Below are 16,557 nucleotides of genomic sequence, written 5' to 3'. Positions count from 1 at the left end.
GCTGAAACAGAGGGCGAGTAACAGAGGGTGAGAAACAGAGGGGCTGAAACAGAGGGGCTGAAACAGACGGGCTGAAACAGAGGGCGAGAAACAGAGGGCGAGAAACAGAGGGGCTAAAACAGAGGGTGAGAAACAGAGGGGCTGAAACAGAGGGCGAGAAACAGAGAGGCTGAATCAGAGGGGCTGAAACAGAGGGGCTGAAACAGACGGCGAGAAACAGAGGGGATGAAACAGAGGGCGAGAAACAGAGGGGCTGAAACAGAGGGCGAGAAACAGAGTGGGTGAAACAGACGGGCTGAAACAGAGGGGCTGAAATAGAGGGCGAGAAACAGAGGGGCTGAAACAGAGGGCGAGAAACAGAGGGGCTGAAACAGAGGGGCTGAAAGAGAGGGGCTGAAACAGAGTGGCTGAAACAGAGGGGCTGAAACAGAGGGGCTGGAACAGAGGGGCTGAAACAGAGGGGCTGAAACAGAGGGGCTGAATCAGAGGGGCTGAAACAGAGGGCGAGAAACAGAGGGGCTGAAACAGAGGGCGAGAAACAGAGGCGCTGAAAGAGAGGGGCTGAAACAGAGGGGCTGAAACAGAGGGGCTGAAACAGAGGGCGAGAAACAGAGGGGCTGAAACAGAAGGCGAGAAACAGAGGGGCTGAAACAGAGGGGCGGGAAACAGAGGGGCTGAATCAGAGGGGCTGAATCAGAGGGGCTGAATCAGAGAGGCTAAAACAGAGGGCGAGAAACAGAGGGGCTGAAACAGAGGGCGAGAATCAGAGGGGCTGAAACAGAGGGCGAGAAACAGAGGGGCTGAAACAGAGGGGCTGAAACAGAGGGGCTGAAACAGAGTGGCTGAAACAGAGGGGCTGAATCAGAGGGGCTGATTCAGAGGGGCGGAAACAGAGGGGCTGAATCAGCGGGGCTGAAACAGAGGGCGAGAATCAGAGGGGCTGAAACAGAGGGCGAGAAACAAGGGGCTGAAACAGAGGGGCTGAAACAGAGTGGCTGAAACAGAGGGGCTGAATCAGAGGGGCTGATTCAGAGGGGCGGAAACAGAGGGGCTGAATCAGCGGGGCTGAAACAGAGGGCGAGAAACAGCGGGGCTGAAACAGAGGGCGAGAAACAGAGGGGCAGAAACAGAGGGCGAGAAACAGAGGGGCTGAAACAGAGGGGCTGAAACAGAGGGCGAGAAACAGAGGGGCTGAAACAGAGGGGGAGAAACAGAGCGGCTGAAATAGAGGGCGAGAAACAGAGGGGCTGAAACAGAGGGGCTGAAACAGAGGGGCTGAAACAGAGGGCGAGAAACAGAGGGGCTGAAACAGAGGGCGAGAAACAGAGGGGCTGAAACAGAGGGCGAGAAACAGAGGGGCTGAAACAGAGGAGCTGAAACAGAGGGGCTGAAACAGAGGTGCTGAAAGAGAGGGCGAGAAACAGAGGGGCTGAATCAGAGGGTTTGAATCAGAGGCGCTGAAACAGAGGGGCTGAATCAGAGGGGCTGAATCAAAGGGGCTGAATCAGAGGGGCTGAAACAGAGGGTGAGAAACAGAGGGACTGAAACAGAGGGGCTGAAACAGAGGGGCTGAAACAGAGGGCGAGAAACAGAGGTGCTGAATCAGAGGGGGTGAATCAGAGGGGCTGAATCAGAGGGGCTGAAACAGAGGGGCTGAATCAGAGCGGCTGAAACAGAGGGCGAGAATCAGAGGGGCTGAAACAGAGGGCGAGAATCAGATGGGCTGAATCAGAGGGGCTGATTCAGAGGGGCTGAAACAGAGGGGCTGAAACAGCGGGGCTGAAACAGAGGGCGAGAAACAGAGGGGCTGAAACAGAGGGCGAGAAACAGAGGGGCAGAATCAGAGGGCGAGAAACAGAGGTGCTGAAACAGAGGGGCTGAAACAGAGGGCGAGAAACAGACGGTCTGAAACAGAGGGCGATAAACATAGGGGCTGAACAGAGGGGCTGAAACAGAGGGCGAGAATCAGAGGGGCTGAAACAGAGGGCGAGAAACAGAGGGGCTGAAACAGAGGGGCTGAAACAGTGTGGCTGAATCAGAGGGGCTGATTCAGAGGGGCTGAAACAGAGGGGCTGAATCAGCGGGGCTGAAACAGATGGCGAGAAACACAGGGGCTGAAACAGAGGGCGAGAAACAGAGGGGCTGAAACAGAGGGGCTGTAACAGAGGGCGAGAAACAGAGGGGCTGAAACAGAGGGCGAGAAACATAGTGGCTGAACAGAGGGCGAGAAACAGAGGGGCTGAAACAGAGGGCGAGAAACAGAGGGGCTGAAACAGCGGGGCTGAAACAGAGGGGCTGAAACAGAGGGTGAGAAACAGAGGGGCTGAAACAGAGGAGCTGAAACAGAGGGGCTGAAACAGAGGGCGAGAAACAGAGGGGCTGAAACAGAGGGCGAGAAACAGAGGGGCTGAAACAGAGGGGCTGAAACAGAGGGCGAGAAACAGAGGGGCTGAAACAGAGGGCGAGAAACAGAGGGGCTGAAACAGAGGGCGAGAAACAGAGGGGCTGAAACAGAGGAGCTGAGACAGAGTGGCTGAAACAGAGGGGCTGAAACAGAGGGCGAGAAACAGAGGGGCTGAATCAGAGGGGCTGAAACAGAGGGGCTGAAACAGAGGGCGAGAAATAAAGGGGCTGTAACAGCGGGCGAGAAACAGCGGGCGAGAAACAGAGGGGCTGAAACAGAGAGCCTGAAACAGAGGGTGAGAAACAGAGGGGCTGAAACAGAGGGGCTGAAACAGAGGGGCTGAATCAGAGGGGCTGAAACAGAGGGCGAGAAGCAGAGGTGCTGAAACAGAGGGCGAGAATCAGAGGGTCTGAAACAGTGGGCGAGAAACAGAGGAGCTGAAACAGAGGGGCTGAAACAGACGGGCTGAAACAGAGAGCCTGAAACAGAGGGCAAGAAACAGAGGGGCTGAAACAGAGGGCGAAAAACAGAGGGGCTGAAACAGAGGGCGAGAAACAGAGGGTGAGAAATAGAGGGCGAGAAACAGTGGTGCTGAAACAGAGGGGCTGAAACAGAGGGGCTGAAACAGAGGGGCTGAATCAGAGGGGCTGAAACAGAGGGGCTGAATCAGAGGGGCTGAAACAGAGGGCGAGAAACAGAGGGCCTGAAGCAGAGGGCGAGAAACAGAGGGGCTGAAACTGAGGGCGAGAAACAAAGGGGCTGAAACAGCGGGTCGAGAAACAGAGGGCGAGAAACAGAGGGGCTGAACCAGAGAGCCTGAAACAGAGCGTGAGAAACAGAGGGGCTGAAACAGAGGGCGAAAAATAGAGGGGCTGAAACAGAGGGCGAGTAACAGAGGGTGAGAAACAGAGGGGCTGAAACAGAGGGGCTGAAACAGACGGGCTGAAACAGAGGGCGAGAAACAGAGGGCGAGAAACAGAGGGGCTAAAACAGAGGGTGAGAAACAGAGGGGCTGAAACAGAGGGCGAGAAACAGAGAGGCTGAATCAGAGGGGCTGAAACAGAGGGGCTGAAACAGACGGCGAGAAACAGAGGGGATGAAACAGAGGGCGAGAAACAGAGGGGCTGAAACAGAGGGCGAGAAACAGAGTGGGTGAAACAGACGGGCTGAAACAGAGGGGCTGAAATAGAGGGCGAGAAACAGAGGGGCTGAAACAGAGGGCGAGAAACAGAGGGGCTGAAACAGAGGGGCTGAAAGAGAGGGGCTGAAACAGAGTGGCTGAAACAGAGGGGCTGAAACAGAGGGGCTGGAACAGAGGGGGAGAAACAGAGGGGCTGAAACAGAGGGGCTGAATCAGAGGGGCTGAAACAGAGGGCGAGAAACAGAGGGGCTGAAACAGAGGGCGAGAAACAGAGGCGCTGAAAGAGAGGGGCTGAAACAGAGATGCTGAAACAGAGGGGCTGAAACAGAGGACGAGAAACAGAGGGGCTGAAACAGAAGGCGAGAAACAGAGGGGCTGAAACAGAGGGGCGGGAAACAGAGGGGCTGAATCAGAGGGGCTGAATCAGAGGGGCTGAATCAGAGAGGCTAAAACAGAGGGCGAGAAACAGAGGGGCTGAAACAGAGGGCGAGAATCAGAGGGGCTGAAACAGAGGGCGAGAAACAGAGGGGCTGAAACAGAGGGGCTGAAACAGAGGGGCTGAAACAGAGGGGCTGAATCAGAGGGGCTGATTCAGAGGGGCTGAAACAGAGGGGCTGATTCAGCGGGGCTGAAACAGAGGGCGAGAAACAGCGGGGCTGAAACAGAGGCGAGAAACAGAGGGGCAGAAACAGAGGGCGAGAAACAGAGGGGCTGATCAGAGGGGCTGAAACAGAGGGCGAGAAACAGAGGGGCTGAAACAGAGGGCGAGAAACAGAGGGGCTGAAACAGAGGGCGAGAAACAGAGGGGCTGAAACAGAGGGGCTAAAGCAGAGGGGCTGAAACAGAGGGCGAGAAACAGAGGGGCTGAATCAGAGGGGCTGAATCAGAGGGGCTGAAACAGTGGGGCTGAAACAGAGGGCGAGAAACAAAGGGGCTGAAACAGCGGGCGAGAAACAGAGGGCGAGAAAAAGAGGGGCTGAAACAGAGGGGCTGAAACAGAGGGGCTGAAACAGAGGGGCTGAATCAGAGGGGCTGAAACAGAGGGGCTGAATCAGAGGGGCTGAAACAGAGGGCGAGAAACAGAGGGGCTGAAACAGAGGGCGAGAAACAGAGGGGCTGAAACAGAGGGCGAGAAACAGAGGGGCTGAAACAGAGGGGCTGAATCAGAGGGGCTGAAACAGAGGGCGAGAAACAGAGGGCCTGAAACAGATGCGAGAAACAGAGGGGCTGAAACAGAGGGTGAGAAACAGAGGGGCTGAAACAGAGGGCGAGAAACAGAGTGGCTGAAACAGACGTGCTGAAACAGAGGGGCTGAAACAGAGGGCGAGGAACAGGGGGGCTGAAACAGAGGGCGAGAAACAGAGGGGCTGAAACAGAGGGGCTGAAACAGAGGGTTACTGAAACAGAGTGGCTGAAACAGAGGGGCTGAAACAGAGGGGCTGGAACAGAGGAGAAGATACAGAGGGGCTGAAAGAGAGGGGCTAAATCAGAGGGGCTGAAACAGAGAGCGAGAAACAGAGGGGCTGAAACAGAGGGCGAGAAACAGAGGCGCTGAAACAGAGGGGCTGAAACAGAGGGGCTGAAACAGTGGGGCTGAAACAGAGGGCGAGAAACAGAGGGGCTGAAACAGAGGGGCTGAAAGAGAGGGGCTGAAACAGAGTGGCTGAAACAGAGGGGCTGAAACAGAGGGGCTGGAACAGAGGGGGAGAAACAGAGGGGCTGAAACAGAGGGGCTGAATCAGAGGGGCTGAAACAGAGGGCGAGAAACAGAGGGGCTGAAACAGAGGGGATGAAACAGAGGCGCTGAAACAGAGGGGCTGAAACAGAGGGGCTGAAACAGAGGGGCTGAAACAGAGGGCGAGAAACAGAGGGGCTGAAACAGAGGGCGAGAAACAGAGGGGCTGAAACAGAGGGGCGGGAAACAGAGGGGCTGAATCAGAGGGGCTGAATCAGAGGGGCTGAATCAGAGGGGCTGAAACAGAGGGTGAGAAACAGAGGGTGAGAAACAGAGGGGCTGAAACAGAGGGGCTGAAACAGAGGGCGAGAAACAGAGGGGCTGAATCAGAGGGGCTGAATCAGAGGGGCTGAATCAGAGGGGCTGAAACAGAGGGGCTGAATCAGAGGGGCTAAAACAGAGGGCGAGAAACAGAGGGGCTGAAACAGAGGGCGAGAATCAGAGGGGCTGAAACAGAGGGCGAGAAACAGAGGGACTGAAACAGAGGGGCTGAAACAGAGGGGCAGAAACAGAGGGGCTGAATCAGAGGGGCTGATTCAGAGGGGCTGAAACAGAGGCGCTGAATCAGCGGGGCTGAAACAGAGGGCGAGAAACAGCGGGGCTGAAACAGAGGGCGAGAAACAGAGGGGCTGAAACAGAGGGGCTGAAAGAGAGGGCGAGAAACAGAGGGGCTGAAACAGAGGGCGAGAAACAGAGGGGCTGATTCAGAGGGGCTAAAGCAGAGGGGCTGAAACAGAGGGAGGGAAACAGAGGGGCTGAATCAGAGGGGCTGAATCAGAGGGGCTGAATCAGAGGGGCTGAATCAGAGGGGCTAAAACAGAGGGCGAGAAACAGAGGGGCTGAAACAGAGGGCGAGAAACAGAGGGTCTGAAACAGAGGGGCTGAAACAGAGGGGCTGAAACAGAGGGGCTGAATCAGAGGGGCTGATTCAGAGGGGCTGAAACAGAGGCGCTGAATCAGCGGGGCTGAAACAGAGGGCGAGAAACAGCGGGGCTGAAACAGAGGGCGAGAAACAGAGGGGCTGAAACAGAGGGGCTGAAACAGAGGGCGAGAAACAGAGGGGCTGAAACAGAGGGCGAGAAACAGAGGGGCTGATTCAGAGGGGCTAAAGCAGAGGGGCTGAAACAGAGGGAGGGAAACAGAGGGGCTGAATCAGAAGGGCTGAATCAGAGGGGCTGAATCAGAGGGGCTGAATCAGAGGGGCTAAAACAGAGGGCGAGAAACAGAGGGGCTGAAACAGAGGGCGAGAATCAGAGGGGCTGAAACAGAGGGCGAGAAACAGAGGGTCTGAAACAGAGGGGCTGAAACAGAGGGGCTGAAACAGAGGGGCTGAATCAGAGGGGCTGATTCAGAGGGGCTGAAACAGAGGGGCTGAAACAGCGGGGCTGAAACAGAGGGGCTGAATCAGCGGGGCTGAAACAGAGGGCGAGAAACAGCGGGGCTGAAACAGAGGGCGAGAAACAGCGGGGCTGAAACAGAGGGCGAGAAACAGAGGGGCAGAAACAGAGGGCGAGAAACAGAGGGGCTGAAACAGAGGGGTTGAAACAGAGGGCGAGAAACAGAGGGGCTGAAACAGAGGGCGAGAAACAGAGGGGCTGAAACAGAGGGGCTGAAACAGAGGGGCTGAAACAGAGGGCGAGAAACAGAGGGGCTGAATCAGACGGGCTGAATCAGAGGGGCTGTTACAGTGTGGCTGAAACAGAGGGCGAGAAACAAAGGGGCTGAAACAGCGGATGAGAAACAGAGGGCGAGAAACAGAGGGGCTGAAACTGAGGGGCTGAAACAGAGGGGCTGAAACAGAGGGCGAGAAACAGAGGGGCTGAAAAAGAGGCGAGAAACAGAGTGGCTGAAACAGACGGGCTGAAACAGAGGGGCTGAAACAGAGGGCGAGAAACAGAGGGGCTGAAACAGAGGGCGAGAAACAGAGGGGCTGAAACAGAGGGGCTGAAACAGAGTGGCTGAAACAGAGTGGCTGAAACTGAGGGGCTGGAACAGAGGCGGAGAAACAGAGGGGCTGAAACAGAGGGGCTGAATCAGAGGGGCTGAAACAGAGGGCGAGAATCAGAGGGGCTGAAACAGAGGGCGAGAAACAGAGGGGCTGAAACAGAGGGGCTGAATCAGAGGAGCTGAATCAGAGGGGCTGAAACAGAGGGTGAGAAACAGAGGGGCTGAAACAGAGGGGTTGAATCAGAGGGGCTGAATCAGAGGGGCTGAATCAGAGCGGCTGAAACAGAGGGCGAGAAATACAGGGGCTGAAACAGAGGGCAAGAATCAGAGGGGCGGAAACAGAGGGCGAGAAACAAGGGGCTGAAACAGAGGGGCTGAAACAGAGTGGCTGAAACAGAGGGGCTGAATCAGAGGGGCTGATTCAGAGGGGCGGAAACAGAGGGGCTGAATCAGCGGGGCTGAAACAGAGGGCGAGAATCAGAGGGGCTGAAACAGAGGGCGAGAAACAAGGGGCTGAAACAGAGGGGCTGAAACAGAGTGGCTGAAACAGAGGGGCTGAATCAGAGGGGCTGATTCAGAGGGGCGGAAACAGAGGGGCTGAATCAGCGGGGCTGAAACAGAGGGCGAGAAACAGCGGGGCTGAAACAGAGGGCGAGAAACAGAGGGGCAGAAACAGAGGGTGAGAAACAGAGGGGCTGAAACAGAGGGGCTGAAACAGAGGGCGAGAAACAGAGGGGCTGAAACAGAGGGGGAGAAACAGAGCGGCTGAAATAGAGGGCGAGAAACAGAGGGGCTGAAACAGAGGGGCTGAAACAGAGGGGCTGAAACAGAGGGCGAGAAACAGAGTGGCTGAAACAGAGGGCGAGAAACAGAGGGGCTGAAACAGAGGGCGAGAAACAGAGGGGCTGAAACAGAGGAGCTGAAACAGAGGGGCTGAAACAGAGGTGCTGAAAGAGAGGGCGAGAAACAGAGGGGCTGAATCAGAGGGTTTGAATCAGAGGCGCTGAAACAGAGGGGCTGAATCAGAGGGGCTGAATCAAAGGGGCTGAATCAGAGGGGCTGAAACAGAGGGTGAGAAACAGAGGGGCTGAAACAGAGGGGCTGAAACAGAGGGCGAGAAACAGAGGTGCTGAATCAGAGGGGCTGAATCAGAGGGGCTGAATCAGAGGGGCTGAAACAGAGGGGCTGAATCAGAGGGGCTGAAACCGAGGGCGAGAATCAGAGGGGCTGAAACAGAGGGCGAGAATCAGATGGGCTAAATCAGAGGGGCTGATTCAGAGGGGCTGAAACAGAGGGGCTGAAACAGCGGGGCTGAAACAGAGGGCGAGAAACAGAGGGGCTGAAACAGAGGGTGAGAAACAGAGGGGCAGAATCAGAGGGCGAGAAACAGAGGTGCTGAAACAGAGGGGCTGAAACAGAGGGCGAGAAACAGACGGTCTGAAACAGAGGGCGATAAACATAGGGGCTGAACAGAGGGGCTGAAACAGAGGGCGAGAATCAGAGGGGCTGAAACAGAGGGCGAGAATCAGATGGGCTGAAACAGAGGGCGAGAAACAGAGGGGCTGAAACAGAGGGGCTGAAACAGAGTGGCTGAATCAGAGGGGCTGATTCAGAGGGGCTGAAACAGAGGGGCTGAATCAGCGGGGCTGAAACAGATGGCGAGAAACACAGGGGCTGAAACAGAGGGCGAGAAACAGAGGGGCTGAAACAGAGGGGCTGTAACAGAGGGCGAGAAACAGAGGGGCTGAAACAGAGGGCGAGAAACATAGTGGCTGAACAGAGGGCGAGAAACAGAGGGGCTGAAACAGAGGGCGAGAAACAGAGGGGCTGAAACAGCGGGGCTGAAACAGAGGGGCTGAAACAGAGGGTGAGAAACAGAGGGGCTGAAACAGAGGGGCTGAAACAGAGGGGCTGAAACAGAGGGCGAGAAACAGAGGGGCTGAAACAGAGGGCGAGAAACAGAGGGGCTGAAACAGAGGGGCTGAAACAGAGGGCGAGAAACAGAGGGGCTGAAACAGAGGGCGAGAAACAGAGGGGCTGAAACAGAGGGCGAGAAACAGAGGGGCTGAAACAGAGGAGCTGAGACAGAGTGGCTGAAACAGAGGGGCTGAAACAGAGGGCGAGAAACAGAGGGGCTGAATCAGAGGGGCTGAAACAGAGGGGCTGAAACAGAGGGCGAGAAATAAAGGGGCTGTAACAGCGGGCGAGAAACAGCGGGCGAGAAACAGAGGGGCTGAAACAGAGAGCCTGAAACAGAGGGTGAGAAACAGAGGGGCTGAAACAGAGGGGCTGAAACAGAGGGGCTGAATCAGAGGGGCTGAAACAGAGGGCGAGAAGCAGAGGTGCTGAAACAGAGGGCGAGAATCAGAGGGTCTGAAACAGTGGGCGAGAAACAGAGGAGCTGAAACAGAGGGGCTGAAACAGACGGGCTGAAACAGAGAGCCTGAAACAGAGGGCAAGAAACAGAGGGGCTGAAACAGAGGGCGAAAAACAGAGGGGCTGAAACAGAGGGCGAGAAACAGAGGGTGAGAAATAGAGGGCGAGAAACAGTGGTGCTGAAACAGAGGGGCTGAAACAGAGGGGCTGAAACAGAGGGGCTGAATCAGAGGGGCTGAAACAGAGGGGCTGAATCAGAGGGGCTGAAACAGAGGGCGAGAAACAGAGGGCCTGAAGCAGAGGGCGAGAAACAGAGGGGCTGAAACTGAGGGCGAGAAACAAAGGGGCTGAAACAGCGGGTCGAGAAACAGAGGGCGAGAAACAGAGGGGCTGAACCAGAGAGCCTGAAACAGAGCGTGAGAAACAGAGGGGCTGAAACAGAGGGCGAAAAATAGAGGGGCTGAAACAGAGGGCGAGTAACAGAGGGTGAGAAACAGAGGGGCTGAAACAGAGGGGCTGAAACAGACGGGCTGAAACAGAGGGCGAGAAACAGAGGGCGAGAAACAGAGGGGCTAAAACAGAGGGTGAGAAACAGAGGGGCTGAAACAGAGGGCGAGAAACAGAGAGGCTGAATCAGAGGGGCTGAAACAGAGGGGCTGAAACATACGGCGAGAAACAGAGGGGATGAAACAGAGGGCGAGAAACAGAGGGGCTGAAACAGAGGGCGAGAAACAGAGTGGGTGAAACAGACGGGCTGAAACAGAGGGGCTGAAATAGAGGGCGAGAAACAGAGGGGCTGAAACAGAGGGCGAGAAACAGAGTGGGTGAAACAGACGGGCTGAAACAGAGGGGCTGAAATAGAGGGCGAGAAACAGAGGGGCTGAAACAGAGGGGCTGAAAGAGAGGGGCTGAAACAGAGTGGCTGAAACAGAGGGGCTGAAACAGAGGGGCTGGAACAGAGGGGGAGAAACAGAGGGGCTGAAACAGAGGGGCTGAATCAGAGTGGCTGAAACAGAGGGCGAGAAACAGAGGGGCTGAAACAGAGGGCGAGAAACAGAGGCGCTGAAAGAGAGGGGCTGAAACATAGGGGCTGAAACAGAGGGGCTGAAACAGAGGGCGAGAAACAGAGGGGCTGAAACAGAAGGCGAGAAACAGAGGGGCTGAAACAGAGGGGCGGGAAACAGAGGGGCTGAATCAGAGGGGCTGAATCAGAGGGGCTGAATCAGAGAGGCTAAAACAGAGGGCGAGAAACAGAGGGGCTGAAACAGAGGGCGAGAATCAGAGGGGCTGAAACAGAGGGCGAGAAACAGAGGGGCTGAAACAGAGGGGCTGAAACAGAGTGGCTGAAACAGAGGGGCTGAATCAGAGGGGCTGATTCAGAGGGGCGGAAACAGAGGGGCTGAATCAGCGGGGCTGAAACAGAGGGCGAGAATCAGAGGGGCTGAAACAGAGGGCGAGAAACAAGGGGCTGAAACAGAGGGGCTGAAACAGAGTGGCTGAAACAGAGGGGCTGAATCAGAGGGGCTGATTCAGAGGGGCGGAAACAGAGGGGCTGAATCAGCGGGGCTGAAACAGAGGGCGAGAAACAGCGGGGCTGAAACAGAGGGCGAGAAACAGAGGGGCAGAAACAGAGGGCGAGAAACAGAGGGGCTGAAACAGAGGGGCTGAAACAGAGGGCGAGAAACAGAGGGGCTGAAACAGAGGGGGAGAAACAGAGCGGCTGAAATAGAGGGCGAGAAACAGAGGGGCTGAAACAGAGGGGCTGAAACAGAGGGGCTGAAACAGAGGGCGAGAAACAGAGGGGCTGAAACAGAGGGCGAGAAACAGAGGGGCTGAAACAGAGGGCGAGAAACAGAGGGGCTGAAACAGAGGAGCTGAAACAGAGGGGCTGAAACAGAGGTGCTGAAAGAGAGGGCGAGAAACAGAGGGGCTGAATCAGAGGGTTTGAATCAGAGGCGCTGAAACAGAGGGGCTGAATCAGAGGGGCTGAATCAAAGGGGCTGAATCAGAGGGGCTGAAACAGAGGGTGAGAAACAGAGGGGCTGAAACAGAGGGGCTGAAACAGAGGGGCTGAAACAGAGGGCGAGAAACAGAGGTGCTGAATCAGAGGGGCTGAATCAGAGGGGCTGAATCAGAGGGGCTGAAACAGAGGGGCTGAATCAGAGGGGCTGAAACAGAGGGCGAGAATCAGAGGGGCTGAAACAGAGGGCGAGAATCAGATGGGCTGAATCAGAGGGGCTGATTCAGAGGGGCTGAAACAGAGGGGCTGAAACAGCGGGGCTGAAACAGAGGGCGAGAAACAGAGGGGCTGAAACAGAGGGCGAGAAACAGAGGGGCAGAATCAGAGGGCGAGAAACAGAGGTGCTGAAACAGAGGGGCTGAAACAGAGGGCGAGAAACAGACGGTCTGAAACAGAGGGCGATAAACATAGGGGCTGAACAGAGGGGCTGAAACAGAGGGCGAGAATCAGAGGGGCTGAAACAGAGGGCGAGAATCAGATGGGCTGAAACAGAGGGCGAGAAACAGAGGGGCTGAAACAGAGGGGCTGAAACAGAGTGGCTGAATCAGAGGGGCTGATTCAGAGGGGCTGAAACAGAGAGGCTGAATCAGCGGGGCTGAAACAGATGGCGAGAAACACAGGGGCTGAAACAGAGGGCGAGAAACAGAGGGGCTGAAACAGAGGGGCTGTAACAGAGGGCGAGAAACAGAGGGGCTGAAACAGAGGGCGAGAAACATAGTGGCTGAACAGAGGGCGAGAAACAGAGGGGCTGAAACAGAGGGCGAGAAACAGAGGGGCTGAAACAGCGGGGCTGAAACAGAGGGGCTGAAACAGAGGGGCTGAAACAGAGGGCGAGAAACAGAGGGGCTGAAACAGAGGGCGAGAAAAAGAGGGGCTGAAACAGAGGGCGAGAAACAGAGGGGCTGAAACAGAGGAGCTGAGACAGAGTGGCTGAAACAGAGGGGCTGAAACAGAGGGCGAGAAACAGAGGGGCTGAATCAGAGGGGCTGAAACAGAGGGGCTGAAACAGAGGGCGAGAAATAAAGGGGCTGTAACAGCGGGCGAGAAACAGCGGGCGAGAAACAGAGGGGCTGAAACAGAGAGCCTGAAACAGAGGGTGAGAAACAGAGTGGCTGAAACAGAGGGGCTGAAACAGAGGGGCTGAATCAGAGGGGCTGAAACAGAGGGCGAGAAGCAGAGGTGCTGAAACAGAGGGCGAGAATCAGAGGGTCTGAAACAGTGGGCGAGAAACAGAGGAGCTGAAACAGAGGGGCTGAAACAGACGGGCTGAAACAGAGAGCCTGAAACAGAGGGCAAGAAACAGAGGGGCTGAAACAGAGGGCGAAAAACAGAGGGGCTGAAACTGAGGGCGAGAAACAGAGGGTGAGAAATAGAGGGAGAGAAACAGTGGTGCTGAAACAGAGGGGCTGAAACAGAGGGGCTGAAACAGAGGGGCTGAATCAGACGGGCTGAAACAGAGGGGCTGAATCAGAGGGGCTGAAACAGAGGGCGAGAAACAGAGGGCCTGAAGCAGAGGGCGAGAAACAGAGGGGCTGAAACTGAGGGCGAGAAACAAAGGGGCTGAAACAGCGGGTCGAGAAACAGAGGGCGAGAAACAGAGGGGCTGAACCAGAGAGCCTGAAACAGAGCGTGAGAAACAGAGGGGCTGAAACAGAGGGCGAAAAATAGAGGGGCTGAAACAGAGGGCGAGTAACAGAGGGTGAGAAACAGAGGGGCTGAAACAGAGGGGCTGAAACAGACGGGCTGAAACAGAGGGCGAGAAACAGAGGGCGAGAAACAGAGGGGCTAAAACAGAGGGTGAGAAACAGAGGGGCTGAAACAGAGGGCGAGAAACAGAGAGGCTGAATCAGAGGGGCTGAAACAGAGGGGCTGAAACAGACGGCGAGAAACAGAGGGGATGAAACAGAGGGCGAGAAACAGAGGGGCTGAAACAGAGGGCGAGAAACAGAGTGGGTGAAACAGACGGGCTGAAACAGAGGGGCTGAAAGAGAGGGCGAGAAACAGAGGGGCTGAATCAGAGGGTTTGAATCAGAGGCGCTGAAACAGAGGGGCTGAATCAGAGGGGCTGAATCAAAGGGGCTGAATCAGAGGGGCTGAAACAGAGGGTGAGAAACAGAGGGGCTGAAACAGAGGGGCTGAAACAGAGGGGCTGAAACAGAGGGCGAGAAACAGAGGTGCTGAATCAGAGGGGCTGAATCAGAGGGGCTGAATCAGAGGGGCTGAAACAGAGGGGCTGAATCAGAGGGGCTGAAACAGAGGGCGAGAATCAGAGGGGCTGAAACAGAGGGCGAGAATCAGATGGGCTGAATCAGAGGGGCTGATTCAGAGGGGCTGAAACAGAGGGGCTGAAACAGCGGGGCTGAAACAGAGGGCGAGAAACAGAGGGGCTGAAACAGAGGGCGAGAAACAGAGGGGCAGAATCAGAGGGCGAGAAACAGAGGTGCTGAAACAGAGGGGCTGAAACAGAGGGCGAGAAACAGACGGTCTGAAACAGAGGGCGATAAACATAGGGGCTGAACAGAGAGGCTGAATCAGAGGGGCTGAAACAGAGGGGCTGAAACAGACGGCGAGAAACAGAGGGGATGAAACAGAGGGCGAGAAACAGAGGGGCTGAAACAGAGGGCGAGAAACAGAGTGGGTGAAACAGACGGGCTGAAACAGAGGGGCTGAAATAGAGGGCGAGAAACAGAGGGGCTGAAACAGAGGGCGAGAAACAGAGGGGCTGAAACAGAGGGGATAAAAGAGAGGGGCTGAAACAGAGTGGCTGAAACAGAGGGGCTGAAACAGAGGGGCTGGAACAGAGGGGGAGAAACAGAGGGGCTGAAACAGAGGGGCTGAATCATAGGGGCTGAAACAGAGGGCGAGAAACAGAGGGGCTGAAACAGAGGGCGAGAGACAGAGGCGCTGAAAGAGAGGGGCTGAAACAGTGATGCTGAAACAGAGGGGCTGAAACAGAGGACGAGAAACAGAGGGGCTGAAACAGAAGGCGAGAAACAGAGGGGCTGAAACAGAGGGGCGGGAAACAGAGGGGCTGAATCAGAGGGGCTGAATCAGAGGGGCTGAATCAGAGAGGCTAAAACAGAGGGCGAGAAACAGAGGGGCTGAAACAGAGGGCGAGAATCAGAGGGGCTGAAACAGAGGGCGAGAAACAGAGGGGCTGAACAGAGGGGCTGAAACAGAGGGGCTGAAACAGAGGGGCTGAATCAGAGGGGCTGATTCAGAGGGGCTGAAACAGAGGGGCTGATTCAGCGGGGCTGAAACAGAGGGCGAGAAACAGCGGGGCTGAAACAGAGGCGAGAAACAGAGGGGCAGAAACAGAGGGCGAGAAACAGAGGGGCTGATCAGAGGGGCTGAAACAAAGGGCGAGAAACAGAGGGGCTGAAAGAGAGGGCGAGAAACAGAGGGGCTGAAACAGAGGGCGAGAAACAGAGGGGCTGAAACAGAGGGGCTAAAGCAGAGGGGCTGAAACAGAGGGCGAGAAACAGAGGGGCTGAATCAGAGGGGCTGAATCAGAGGGGCTGAAACAGTGGGGCTGAAACAGAGGGCGAGAAACAAAGGGGCTGAAACAGCGGGCGAGAAACAGAGGGCGAGAAAAAGAGGGGCTGAAACAGAGGGGCTGAAACAGAGGGGCTGAAACAGAGGGGCTGAATCAGAGGGGCTGAAACAGAGGGCGAGAAACAGAGGGGCTGAAACAGAGGGCGAGAAACAGAGGGGCTGAAACAGAGGGCGAGAAACAGAGGGGCTGAAACAGAGGGGCTGAAACAGAGGGGCTGAAACAGAGGGCGAGAAACAGAGGGGCTGAAACAGAGGGCAAGAAACAGAGGGGCTGAAACAGAGGGTGAGAAACAGAGGGGCTGAAACAGAGGGCGAGAAACAGAGGGGCTGAAACAGACGTGCTGAAACAGAGGGGCTGAAACAGAGGGCGAGGAACAGAGGGGCTAAAACAGAGGGCGAGAAACAGAGGGGCTGAAACAGAGGGGCTGAAACAGAGGGTTACTGAAACAGAGTGGCTGAAACAGAGGGGCTGAAACAGAGGGTCTGGAACAGAGGAGAAGATACAGAGGGGCTGAAAGAGAGGGGCTAAATCAGAGGGGCTGAAACAGAGGGCGAGAAACAGAGGGGCTGAAACAGAGGGCGAGAAACAGAGGCGCTGAAACAGAGGGGCTGAAACAGAGGGGCTGAAACAGTGGGGCTGAAACAGAGGGCGAGAAACAGAGGGGCTGAAACAGAGGGGCTGAAAGAGAGGGGCTGAAACAGAGTGGCTGAAACAGAGGGGCTGAAACAGAGGGGCTGGAACAGAGGGGGAGAAACAGAGGGGCTGAAACAGAGGGGCTGAATCAGAGGGGCTGAAACAGAGGGCGAGAAACAGAGGGGCTGAAACAGAGGGGATGAAACAGAGGCGCTGAAACAGAGGGGCTGAAACAGAGGGGCTGAAACAGAGGGGCTGAAACAGAGGGCGAGAAACAGAGGGGCTGAAACAGAGGGCGAGAAACAGAGGGGCTGAAACAGAGGGGCGGGAAACAGAGGGGCTGAATCAGAGGGGCTGAATCAGAGGGGCTGAATCAGAGGGGCTGAAACAGAGGGTGAGAAACAGAGGGTGAGAAACAGAGGGTGAGAAACAGAGGGGCTGAAACAGAGGGCGAGAAACAGAGGGGCTGAATCAGAGGGGCTGAATCAGAGGGGCTGAATCAGAGGGGCTGAAACAGAGGGGCTGAATCAGAGGGGCTAAAACAGAGGGCGAGAAACAGAGGGGCTGAAACAGAGGGCGAGAATCAGAGGGGCTGAAACAGAGGGCGAGAAACAGAGGGACTGAAACAGAGGGGCTGAAACAGAGGGGCAGAAACAGAGGGGCTGAATCAGAGGGGCTGATTCAGAGGGGCTGAAACAGAGGCGCTGAATCAGCGGGGCTGAAACAGAGGGCGAGAAACAGCGGG

This window comes from Chiloscyllium punctatum, chromosome 20, assembly GCF_047496795.1.
Source record: "Chiloscyllium punctatum isolate Juve2018m chromosome 20, sChiPun1.3, whole genome shotgun sequence".
NCBI lineage: Eukaryota > Metazoa > Chordata > Chondrichthyes > Orectolobiformes > Hemiscylliidae > Chiloscyllium > Chiloscyllium punctatum.
Note: the sequence above shows the minus strand (reverse complement) of the source record.